Source organism: Numenius arquata, chromosome 7, assembly GCF_964106895.1.
Source record: "Numenius arquata chromosome 7, bNumArq3.hap1.1, whole genome shotgun sequence".
Taxonomy (NCBI): Eukaryota; Metazoa; Chordata; class Aves; order Charadriiformes; family Scolopacidae; genus Numenius; species Numenius arquata.
The window spans coordinates 19,543,650-19,556,676 of record NC_133582.1 but is presented as its reverse complement, the minus strand read 5'-3'; the positions used below and the strand labels follow the sequence as shown (position 1 = coordinate 19,556,676).

Below are 13,027 nucleotides of genomic sequence, written 5' to 3'. Positions count from 1 at the left end.
AGACCTTCCAATAACCTCTTTCTCAATACCCAGGTTTTCCTGAAAAATTCTGCTTCTTTTCAGTGTTGCTTACATCTATAATCAATAACCTGTCAAGTCCATTAAATACTATTCAGTACACAACAGATTATATCCATGAAACATATTAAACAGAACTCAAGAAAGTACAAATAAAAGCAACAGTGGGAAATATCAATACTATGACAGATCAATTTTTTTTAAGAAATATTACTCAAGTAGATTATCTCTCAATATTGTCATTAACAGTAGATAGACTGTTCCCTCACCAATGTAGGATTAATGGAAATTATGGAAATAAACACAAGTCTCATCAAACACATGAGAAGAAATGCCTCTGCAGTGAATATGACAGAGACAGCTGACAATGAATTTCCATTTTTATTCCACTGTTCAAAATATTAAGAAATAAAGAGATGACATTTCGTCACTTTACTGACAAAATACGAAATATATTAATAAGGACTAAAAAACTGAGTCTTTTGTGAAAATTGAGAAGTTGATAGAACCTGACAATTTGCACTAAGCAGCTTCCAATTAGGAATGAGCTGCTGCTGTACTACCAGGTGGGTATGTAACAGAAATTGAAGGCAACTGTGAAACTTTTAGGAAGATGCATCCTGTTTGAATTTTAACCATGTGATTTTCTTTCTTGTGTCATTTGACTTATGTTTATTAGACTGTTTAACTTGGATTTTCAGGTGCTCATACTTATAAACATCTATTTAAATGCTTGTTGTGTATATTTGGTTAGAAAAGCTTTTCTATACAAGTCCATTGAAGCAGCATCTCTACATTTTAGATACCCCTCCTTTTTCTATGGAGAGGGCTATCACTGTCTTTACTGCTTGACAAATGAAACAAGCACCTTGCTTTTAAATCATGATTGTTTTTACATCTAGATGAGTTTAAAGAAAAATACGTCAGCTGTAAAGATGACATGTCTTTACTTTGGGCATGGATATGATCCTTATAAACAGAAACAATGAAATACAACCTATGTATGAAATGAGTCAGCCCTGCTAGAAACGTCTCTATCGTCAAGGCATAGTAATGGTACAGTTCTTTCACAGACAGTCTGGGAGCTCTTCTTTGCAATCATGCATTTCTGTTAATGGAAATGCAAACATATACAGCAAGAAGTAGCTGTGTATACCTGTCCAAACTTCTGTGCTGCCTTGTATCTTATGTTTATCTCAATGGGCTGCATTATGAAAAGCTCTTGGTGAGCGTGATCTCTATTTTGAAAAAGGGTCCTATTCAGCAGTCATTATATTATTGAAAAAATACTATCATAAATACCACAGTAATTTGTCTTCTTAAAGGCAGGTTGTTCTGGGATCTGACTTGAATTCCCTCATCTTGAAAAAACAACACATTTCTTTTCTGCAGTGTGCCATATCCTTTCAAGACAAAAGAACCCTACTTTCTTTTTTATCAGTTTTATTTCGCTCCATACTTCAGAGAAATATTTTTCTGATGAAGACAGACTATTTTATATTTTCTAAGCAAATAATAATAAAAGAAACAAACACATTCAAAATCCTCACTAAATTAAAAGTGACTGGATTCCCACATCTCTAATACCCCATTCACCAGAGAAAAAAGCAGGTGGTTTTGAGTGTGCAGATCTCAGACCATCACACATTGCAGATCCACAAGCATTCCCAAGTACTATTATCCATGCAATTTCAGTGTTACAGATGCAGTGTGGGGAGAAAAGCTGAGAAAAGTCTGAGAGTCTTGCTTCTGCTCAGTAACTTCCAGTATTATTACTTTCCCTATACATCTTTAATAGGGCACTTTCCCACAGAGAGATGCAGAGTCTCTCCCACCAGTGGAAAGAGGAACATGTCACTTGGGATATGACAGTGATATATACTAACCACATTATCGTCTAAACAGGAACTAAAATACGAGGGCATACACTTGTTGGTACAACATGGTTGTTCCTTGGCAAGACTTCTCCACTGTCCCACCTGACTTGCTGTGGTTCCTCATGTGCCAGTGTTCAGGAATGCACTGGGGCAGGACCATATGCAGCCTCCACTTAAAAAGATGTTTCTCACTCAGACTTCTGGCTGTGAAGCTGCCGCTGTAGCTTCAACTCCTGCCAGCCTGCTGCCCCTCATTTTCTTAGAAAGCACTCAATCCAATGATTTCAAGCCAGTGACTGCTGGCTGCTGGCTCAATGGCTAAGCCCATTCTGACCTCTTATCTCCAACTTTAGCGGGGACTGGTTCCCAACAAGCACTTCTACAACATCAGGTTTGGCTCAGTGATGAGGCCATCAGAAATTCACTGGAAACCTTCTCTTAAGCTTTGGAATACAGTCTTAACACAAAAGTCTTAACACAAGAAGTCTTTTGTCTTAACACAAGATGTAATGCACATTGTCAGCATGCTCCGGCAAAAGACCCCATAGGATCCTTCATCAGTGTCCATGCATTCAGGAATTCACCTTGGGGCATGCCTGGGAAGAGCTCACTGGCAACTTGGCTCACATAGTTATTGGCAAGCTTCTGTCCCCTTTATAGCATTTCATCACTTTGAACTGTTATAAAAGCTGTCAATGGACATGAGATGTTCCTGGTTACACCATGGCCTGTTTCTTACCATACACCTGTCTGAATAAGTGTGAAGCCTGGCTCAGGAACACCTGAAGTTCACTGGGATCTTGAGATGATAAGCAATATAAAATACTACTGTCATGGTTTAGCAACTACTAAAAATAAATTCTACTGATAATACATAGGGGTTTTTTGTACACGTCTGTATGTGTGTGCATGTATGTAATTATATGTGTATGCATGAAAAAGCTCTTCGGATCACTCCATAAGGGCAAACCCTTATGTGTTCTAAACCACTACAGGTTCTTTAAAATGGAGCCAAACCTCTTACATGCCAAACATAGGAAATAAGGGCACTAACTAGTTGTTCCTCTTGTACGCCAAGCAGCTGAAATCTTAATAGGATACTCAAGAACATGATCAGACAAAAGATTTCAAATAGCAACTAAAAAAAACCCAGCATATATCATAATTCATTGTCATGAACATGCAACTCCTTCACTTATATAATCCACCGTGCAAATCAGTGCAGTTCCATTTCATTAAAGCAGTGGTAGTCCACCTCTATGCTGGGGTATTAAAATCTCCTTTAGAATCAAACAAAACCAAACCTGGTATCAGATTGCAGACAGATATTCAGAGAAGCATGGACAAATGATATTGCGTAAACATTCTAGTAGCTGCCCAGAAGCAAGTTAATGAATATTTAACTCAGAAAAGGTACAGATGTATAATTTTCCTTTGAAACTTCATTTGCTATATTTCTGTAACAGTTACAAAAATATCCCTGTGAATTGACTGTCACTGTCATATTACTGAAAACCAAAGAGTAAACGCTCCTCTGAGACATGCACATGATCCCTCCCTCCCCTGTTTATTCGGGAAGCTCACTACCTGTCAGCAAAGCTCCCACCTTCCCTCAAAGATTCTTCCTGCTATCGGGGGAAATGTGTGCAAGGAATGGAGGAGACTGCTAGACAGCATATATAATCCTTCTCCTTTTCTCTTTAATGCTAAATCAGGAAAGATAATGTAGGGAGAGGTTCTAACAGAGCCGGTTGGTAATGACCCTGAGTTGCTCTATTCAGTAGCCACCTGGGTCTAAAGCATCCTCAGGGTTTATGAAGCAAAGTTTCAGCCAAAGGGAGATCTAAGCCAAGAGGTGAGTCCCCAGGTCCCTGAATTCTGAGCATCTTCCAGAAGTGACTTGGTGCTCCCGCCTGCACTCGGCAGCTTATGAGCAGAAGGGAGAGAGCATACAGCACAACTGCAGCTTGCACATTGAGTGCTAAATTTGTAAACAACTCTTCAGATGAAGCTGCAATTATTATTATAGCACTATCATCTAGAAATGCAACAGGAGTTTGAAGTAACCATATGCCAACGGCTAACAGCTCAGCCAAATATACAGGAAAAAACATGCTTACAAAATGGTGGAAAAACTTAAAGGGTGTTTGTATATTTTTCCCTGAAAGATGTATTTAGTTTTAACAATAATAATATGGATTACCCTGAAAATGGAGATGAAGGAAGAGGAAATTACTGCTTGTATTATGGCTTGGTATTAAGTGTGAGCCAGAAGAATAAGTTGAAAATAGATATTTTCCCCACTAGCATAACCTTATTCCCTTGATTCATGCTGTCTCATAGTCCTTATTTTAGAAAAAGCAGTTTACTTAGATTTAAATTTTAAAGTTGTGGCTGCGAGTTACCTGAAGCATTACATACACTCTTTGCTCTTTCCTCTGTTCCAGTACCATCTTGTTACAAGAAGATAATGAAAACAAAAAAGAAGTGGAGAGGTGGGCTATTTCCTATGTAAGAGAAACACACTGCACTTCCAAACCTTCAGAAAGGATGTGATCTTCATAGGGACTTTGCTGCAAGTCTTGTGTACAGTTTACAACTTGGCTCTGCAAAATGGGATGCTGCCGAGTCTTTGATTTAATGAAAACTTAGGAAGGCAATCCAATTCACTGCAGGGACCGCTTTGTTCTTTCATTATGATTCTTTTTTAATGAGAAAGACGATCACAAGGATAAACTCTATTCCTCTGAATTTTTACACTAATTACATACAAAGCACCATTCTGGCAGAGCGGGACTTATCTCCTTCAGGCAATACAGTTATCATCTTGTAACCACACTTCAAATCTCCCGTATGAGCACTGGAGCTACGTGTGCTGAATGTGGATCCTGCTGCCCTGGCTAGCTGCTTGAACTGATGAATGTTTAAATATTCAATAAATCACAGGCAAATACTGATACTGCATGAAGTGGCAGAGACAATCCTTGCATTCTGCTTACAGCTGTAGGATCAAGGGTTCACTATTTTATCAGAACCATTAACTTCCCTCATTGTGGTGGGAAGGGATGGTTGGTTTTGTAAACAGCACTTGAGATGCTTATGTATTAAGAAGAGTAGTCAGGCCTATATACTAACACTACAAAGGACAGTTATCCCTTAATTCTACAGAAAATCAACTGTTTGTGATTCAGCTCACACCCTTCAGAGATAATTTATTATTTGACATACCGTGACACAATGTGGGCTAGATACAGAGCTCCTTTACCCTCAAATAAAATTACTGAGAACCATATTCACCCCTGCACAATGCTCTGATACTGTGGACCAAATTTCAACGCTCGGTACGAGCTCACTGCCACGGTATCCGAGCACTTCCAGGATTGTGCCATGCAATGTCTGGCTTTCAGCAGGCTCAAAAGCCTTGGTTCTTTTACCCATAACATCTGTGCCCCTATCTGAATCTGTGGTACAAATACAAATACATGTTAATGCAGCTGCAGAGATGGGGATGCAAATCAAGCAGGAAGCTGCAGAAGTGTTCAAACTGCACTTAATCAGGGCTTCCTCCAGCCTGCCCATTCATGCCTCTAGTGACAAGGTTTATCTTCTCAAACTGGTACTCACAGGCTTGTGTTCAGCATGTTTGACAGGCTAGCACGGTATCTGGATAAGTGTGCAAAGAGGGAGCTTCTGAGGCTCAGCAACAAAATCTAAACCCTGATCCAAACACAAATGCTTGCAAATATGTTGCAGATTTGCCCCAAGTCTCAGATTTAGGTGCTGGAATCACCAAGCAAAGTATCACAGTATAAAACACCACACTGACAATTTTTTGATTCTGCTAAATTCCACTAGCTACCTGTGATGTGGCAGCTGTGAGCTGAGTAACTGCACTGCCTCCCATTTTATTGCATCTGTGGTTTCTATTTATGGACTTACTGGCATGGAATGGCCACATCTGGCTAAATGTTCCTAAACTGTATGTACATTTACCTCCAGGGTAAAACTGGCTTATTCTCAAGTAGTATATTCAGTACAAACATTGCCTTACAGCCATGATGCAGCATCTTGATGCAAACATGGTCCATCACCCAGGACTTCGGCCAGCCTAAAGCTTGGGCATCCCTTTTATGCTCACTGCACTTATTGCCTGTAAGATTTGCTCACATAAAATATGCACCAGTCTTTGAACCATGGTGCAAATCTGAATGCTTTTTTTAGAAGAAACTCATTGAGGGCATAAATCTGACAGCCAGAAACATGACCAGGTCTGAACTTCCTGAAGTGAGACTGACCTGAGCACCTGTGTGTTGAACTGCCTGATTTGAATCCTCCAGGGACTTTGTTACAAGGAGAGGTACCCCTGGTTCACATGCAACCTTTGTACAAATTTACTTTTCTGTGTGGACAAGACCTCCCATTTCCACATTTAGGGCAGGAGGAACTCCCATTTTTTTGGTGTTCTCTTGTCTGCATCAGCAGGCAGAGGAAAAATGAGGTGCTCCTGTCCTTTCACTCAATGCCTTCTTACACCTTCTTTTGTCTCTGATGGCACAAAGAATACTTCTTGGAGAATGTCCCGGTTTGAAGTAAAACCGAACCACGACAGAGAAGCAAAGCTATTTTGAAAGCAACCTAGTAAAACGAGGCATCTCTCGACTGAATAAGCTGCATCAGGAATCATGAGATACTATTACAGAAAATGCTACAGCATGGATGCTTGATTAGGCCTGGCCTTTATTGCTTTGGGGTCATCATGAGTGTATTAATGTTTGCATCATTAAACCATGACGCACAGTGTTCATGCTTAACTGCTGCCACCTGCACCCTAAAGGAACAGTACTTTCCAATTTTCAGTTTGTATGTGCTGTGGGCTGTACATGATTTATTCCAATGTTACGATGCAAGACAGACTATACTGCTCTGGCCAGGATTAACAGAAGGACACATATTTTGTAACACAGGACGTGTGCTGTGTGTTCAGACAGCAAGCACTTAACCTAACAATCAGGAGCACGGAACTGAGAAATAAAATCACTAGAAAGAAAGGGCTGAAGTTTCTTTAGAGCCTTTATCTGCCAACACATTTTCACTACGTTTGGGGCCAGGATTCCTCTCTGTAAGTGTTTATTCGTACCTTGTTAAACAGCTGGCAAAGCAAAATGCACCTGATGAAAATGAAAATTGATTAAGCCCAGAGATACCCTGAGATGCCTGGTCCCTTGTGTGGGTGGAAGAGAGCAGCAGGGCCACAGCAGAAAGCATCTGTTTGCTGCCTAGTGTAACAAGGACAGCTGACAATGAAAAACCCCGAGGACTAAAAAAACCACCCAACCTCTCCACTAGGAATAGCAAAACAAAACAAAGCAAAAGACAGAAAGGTCAAATCTATTGGTTTCAACCCTGCCTTTGTATCACCAAGGTGGTCTATGGTTTTTTACTCTGTCTTCCTATCAGCTATGTGGAGTAAATCATACCCTTTTGAAATTGCATCTGTTTCTGTATTATTCTGTAAGAATGCAAGAAGACTTCATTGGACTGGAAAGGGAAATTCTGTGGTTTTGGGGAACTATCATAAAGAATAGGATGCCAAGGTCCTGTATGGAGACTATAAATACAGGAGAAGTTTAATGCCTCACTGAATCGTAACCGCCTATAGAGTAAAATAATAAAGGTTCATGCAGTAGAGTGCAGCAGCATTTGGCATTTTACAGCAAGAAATTTTTAAAACTCAATTGAAAGTAGAGGGAAAATCTAAACAAACACAATGATGATATAAATGGGACTGAACAGGAATCTGGCTCTAGTCATACTGTTTTTTTCTAGCTAGCTTGCTGGGTGTCCATGATGTGATAGGCAAATCCTGAACATGGAATATGTCGTAATTCTTGCTCCTGTGAACATGCTATCCAAAACAGAAAATTGCACATTACAAAAAAGATCCCTGCAATTTGAAGTACTTGTAAATAGCCAGCATTCTTGTTTCCTTTCTCCTGAAGTACAGAATTCCCTCTGAATATGAAAAGGGCTCTTCAAAGCCCAGACAAAAGGACTGTTTGGCTGACCATTTTCATAATAAACATATCCCACACAGTTTGGCATCCCTAATTAGAAGCCCAGTGTAATTAGGAGAAAGTGCACTGCAGACTGCAAAGTGCAACACAGCAGGGAGACTCTGCAGTGCTGCTATGAGTATACCAAAGACCTGGAGGTTATTATTTTTCACTGGTCCCAAGCCATGCTTGCTGCCATGTTCCATTTCTGCAACCAGCAGGAGGGCCACGAGGTGCTGGGCCAGCTTCATGTGCCTTCCCCTGTGCTTCAAGGGGAACGCTGCCGCTCTTTGCCACATCTGCCATGTGTTTGCAGGCCAGGGTATGGGCTGGGTCACCACCTTGAGGGACCGAGGACCACTTTTGTCACAGGCAGAGAGGACCATAAAGCTGCTTGGCTGCAGTTTGTGCAGGTTTTGTTCAACACTGAAGCTGGTGAGCTTGACAGCAGAGGCACGAGCATACTTAGGAAACTGAACAACGATGAAATGCATCTTTTCTAATCAAAATCACTCCCTGTCATCCTCAGTGAACAGAAAGTCCCATATTTCTGAAGGCTTCTCATTGTGAATGCCGATGGGATCGATGCCTTTCCAGAAGACATTTCATCTCAGTGGTACAACACATATTGCCCAAAGTACATTATATCTAATATAGTTTGATCAGCTTAAATCATATACTCCCTTTGTTTCCCTGGTGTGTTCTTACAGGCAGTTGACAAAAAAAAGATGTTAATATGGAAGATACTCTGCTATGTCTACCTAAGTTAAGTGCAAAATGCTAGCTTTCTGTTACTACAACGTGGGTAGTGGAATGAAACTGAGTAAAAAAAGGAGACATTTACCCTTTCTATCATTCAATAAATAGCTGTCAATCACCGCACTAAAACAGAGCAACTCCTATATAGTGCTCTACTTTCCTTCAAATAGCCTGTTTCAGTCAATTCTGGGGAAGCAGGAAGGGTGTTGGGGAGTGTCATATATCTAAATGGAGATACATATTTGAATAGCAGATAAATCAGGAATTTACATTTGACTGAGATACTAATGTCATAAGCCAATCCTAGATAGATATGCAGAAAAAATTATATTCCAGTAACAGGACTGCAGTTGTTAACAATCTCACAGGACTCTCTGCCTGACTCAGGGGCACAGATCACATCTGATTATATGTCAAATCTAAGACATGACAGTTACTCTAGGGAAAACCATATTTCCATTGACATGTGCTATAACCTCATCACTTAGCCTAGAAGCAGAATTCATCCAGACATATACAGATTCATAAAACCTTTTCTGAACTAGCAAATTATCGCCAGCCCTCAGTAACGGTGGGCTGAAAATACTCGGTAACTTGTTGCTCTAAAATTAAAGGAACAGCTTGCAATGTGGAGTCCTATTCACAGAATCTGGCCCTTAAGGCTTTATGGTTCCCTTCTGTTCAAAAGACATCTCTACTTCTCCCTCATTGCTCATTTTCCAGAATAACAAAAAAAAATAGCAGTTTCATATTTTTTCTTTTTTAATGATGTCTGGTAGATGTGTTGTTTTCATTTGTAGCATATGTGAGGTGAATCTTAGAAGTAATTTATTTTTGACGGCAAGTGGCTGATGCTTGCACCCATGTTGACTGTTAGTAATTAACACCTTCTGGTCCACTATGGACAATTTCCCACTTGCTGCTTTTTAAGGTGTTAAAACTAATCTCCACTACTCTACATCCCATTGCTCCATTTCACTGACAGGAGGCTTTTCTTCCTGAGAGCCAAGGCTTTTCTTTTCCTCAATTAATAATAACACACAGCCCAAAAGGAGTATCTGGAAGTGTCCTGACAAGATTTTGTTAAGTGCAATCCTCTGCTGACGAGGAGACTGAGTTGAAATAATATGTGTTAAAACCTTCTTCTCAACTCAGAGGTGTTACCATGGACAAATACAGGTTTTGGCTGTGAAAACAACAGGCATGAGAAGAAGTTACCTCAAGAGAAAGAACTGAGGAGGTCTTTATTACCTATTACATTTTTGCCATCTATCAGCCAGATAAAACATAATGACATTCATTGCTTTATAATGCTGCATTAGGGACATTAATTTTATAGCATTGTTCTATTACAAAGAAAACTCCTAAAGAATTATATTCGGACGTAAGCAGTGGTGCATTAATGAGCATTGGACTGGAAGCACTAATGAGTATGTACTTGTAGACAAGTGGGTACTGGCATCTATGTATGCCTGGGTGTGTGCATTCATAACCATGAAGAACCTCTGCATTCACCTCTTTGGGGAAATAATATGTTCCACTTCAATTTACATATAACAAAAAAAATTAAAATGAACACAAAAACATCCAGAATAAAAGTGAGAGTTTTCTAGATATCATACTCATCATTTGACAGAAACTTCAGTGTTCAACTGACAGAAAAGGTGTTTGGATTTTGCATCAGGAAAATCCCAGTTTGGCCAAATTCTTTCCCATTTCATAAGCACTATCTGAGTAGCATCCAAGTTTTAAGGCTCATATGAAAATCCTACAAGAACGGATCTCCTTGTAACATTTTTGTCACTGCTTATTTCTGGTCATGAGAACAAAATTACAGTAATGATGAAAAACCATACTTATATGGACTTCATTGCTTAAAACTGTTAAGTGCAATTTTACTGCATTCAAACTGGTTCCCCATCTAGAGCTTTTTTTTTTTTTTTTTTTTTTTTTTTAAACATGGGAATAAAGCTTAAAAGTACTCAGAGATTCTGGCACCTGCAGGACTTGTGCATCTCCTACACAGTCTGATCACATATGGATTCATTGCAAGGTGGTAGTCCTAATCTTTGCACCTGCTAAAGGGCTGTGATAAAAATATTTTGGACAAAAACCTTCCTGGATCCACAATATAAAAATGTAGTGGAAACTGCTGGTGCCCATGGACAAACTTTAGCTGCTGGAAGCTGGGCATTCACTGCAGAAAGCTCTAGTCAGAGGAGCTCAGGAATCAGGAGCTTTAATCATCTGCCAATGATGATTTTCAGAGACCACTGCAAATTCTGTGTTTTCAGTATCACTCAGGGAGTTTGTATGGGGCAAGAAGATGAACAGTGCGGGAAGGCTAAGTCAAAGGAGATGCACGGTAAATCAAAATTTGGAGTCTCTAAGGAAAGAGGAGTTTCTTGTGTCTCCTGAAATTATAGTTTTCAGTTCTACAGTGAAGGTGTTTTTTGGCTGCCTCAAGTGACGCCTCCTTAGCCAGCACATTTTTGCAAAACTCCCAGAGATTAAGAAAGCAAGAAAAGAAAAAGACAAAGGGATGCAGTTATTTTTGACTACCTGCCAACTTACGATGGTTTGATTTCTGAAGGAGAAAGAGGATAATTTAAAGAATCTTAAATCTTGCATACAGAGTAGGAGAACTGCACTTAAAAAAAGCCTTCTGATGTTCCCAGCACTCAGAACAGAATCATTCCGTATAAAATTAATATCATTACTATGTGATTTCCATCTGTTAATGAAGCCAGATGATTAGAACTGCTAGAAAAACTGCCTTAGTGGAACAAACACAGATAATGAATTTGAATAAATACACAAGCAAAAAGACAATGTCAGGCTCAATCACTTGGCAATATTAAATGAGTTGGCTGCGTAGTGCTATACCATTCAGCAGGAATTTTATGCTGAGTGCCTGGATCATTGCTTTCATTGCTTCTGTGGCCAATTTTGTTCTGGATTTTTTTTGGATCAAACCGTCTTTCTTTTTTTTGACAGCTCCTTTTCCAGACTATTCTGTTGGTACTCTTTACATTGTGCTGTGGTTGTTTGTATGGTCCGTATTCAACCACAGGCCTGTTCAAACACCTTCCCCAACCCTCCTCACTTGTCCAGAAAATATTTTTCACGTATCCCTAACACTTTCCCAATTCACTTCCCAAATCTGTCTTACTGGCACAACAGATAGCTCAGACAAACTCTCTTTAGTCCACCACTGAGTTTTTAAAGAGTAAGAAAATTATTAAAAAAAATAGAGTACAGTTTTAATACATATTTATATGTGTAAAACAGAGTGCTTGATAGCATTTTTGAAATATTGATATATAGCAGGTGTCAAACATTTTTCTAAATAAACCCCTGGAATGCACAGCAGTATGTTGGCTTCTCACAAGCTAGCATTTTCAAAAGAGTAAAATCTATTTAAAAGTCATAGGGACTTGGCTCCACAGTATCTAAATCAGTCCCAAGAAGGACATTTCTGGGACAGAACTTGTGAACATATAGACAATTCCATACTCAGAAGAATTATTTTTAAACACAGTTCTCCAGAAAGATGCTACTAATACACATTTTAAACTTTTTGCAGAGCAAAGCATGTGGTGATGTTTCCCCCTACACAATCTGAAATACCAAGACAGCGAAACACTGCCTGAGCAATCTCTCCTTATATAAGAACTGAAATTTCCTCCACAGATTAGCCTTCGCTGCTTCTGAAAAATGTCAATGGAGACAAAGGTTTATAAAACTTAAGTTGTAATACATGATTCTATGATTTAAGCGCTTCATGCTGGAGCACAGTGGTATATTTTTGACTGCTCATTTTTTTGCATGGAAATGAAGTTCTTGCTGTTTTGGAACACTTTATAGTATTGTATCACAAGACTATACTACAAGTGAAGAACTTAAGCTTCAGGGTTTTTCTCAAACCATTAAAAGATGCACCATCAAAGAATGATCCAGAAATATTTTTTCCTTTATGAAAATATGAACCTCTCAGTATGCTGATAAATGCACCATGGCCTAGTACATTTTGTAGTACTTTTTCTCAATAGACCTCTTCCCTCCTTGTGTCAGGAGAGCCGAGTCAGGAAAGCACATGATATTTTTTCTTTTATTTTGCTTCTAATTCGTGTGTTCTGCAAAGGTGAACAAATAAAATGATTACAAGAAAATGAGTGGGTGAGAAATATACTTAAACTTATTCACCTCCCACATTTCATCTAGACATGAAATCTCAAAGAAGGGAAGAATAGTCAGGAAAGGCACAAAACCCCCTATATAATATATATATATATATATACACTGTCAAACAGAGAATGA

General features: G+C 39.2%; 1 protein-coding gene across 1 annotated transcript in view; it reads right to left on the bottom strand.

The window, feature by feature from the left end:
• Positions 1-13,027, bottom strand: part of SLC35F1 (solute carrier family 35 member F1) — a 240,289-nt gene that overhangs the window by 92,241 nt on the left and 135,021 nt on the right. The gene's annotated exons all lie outside the window — the stretch shown is intronic.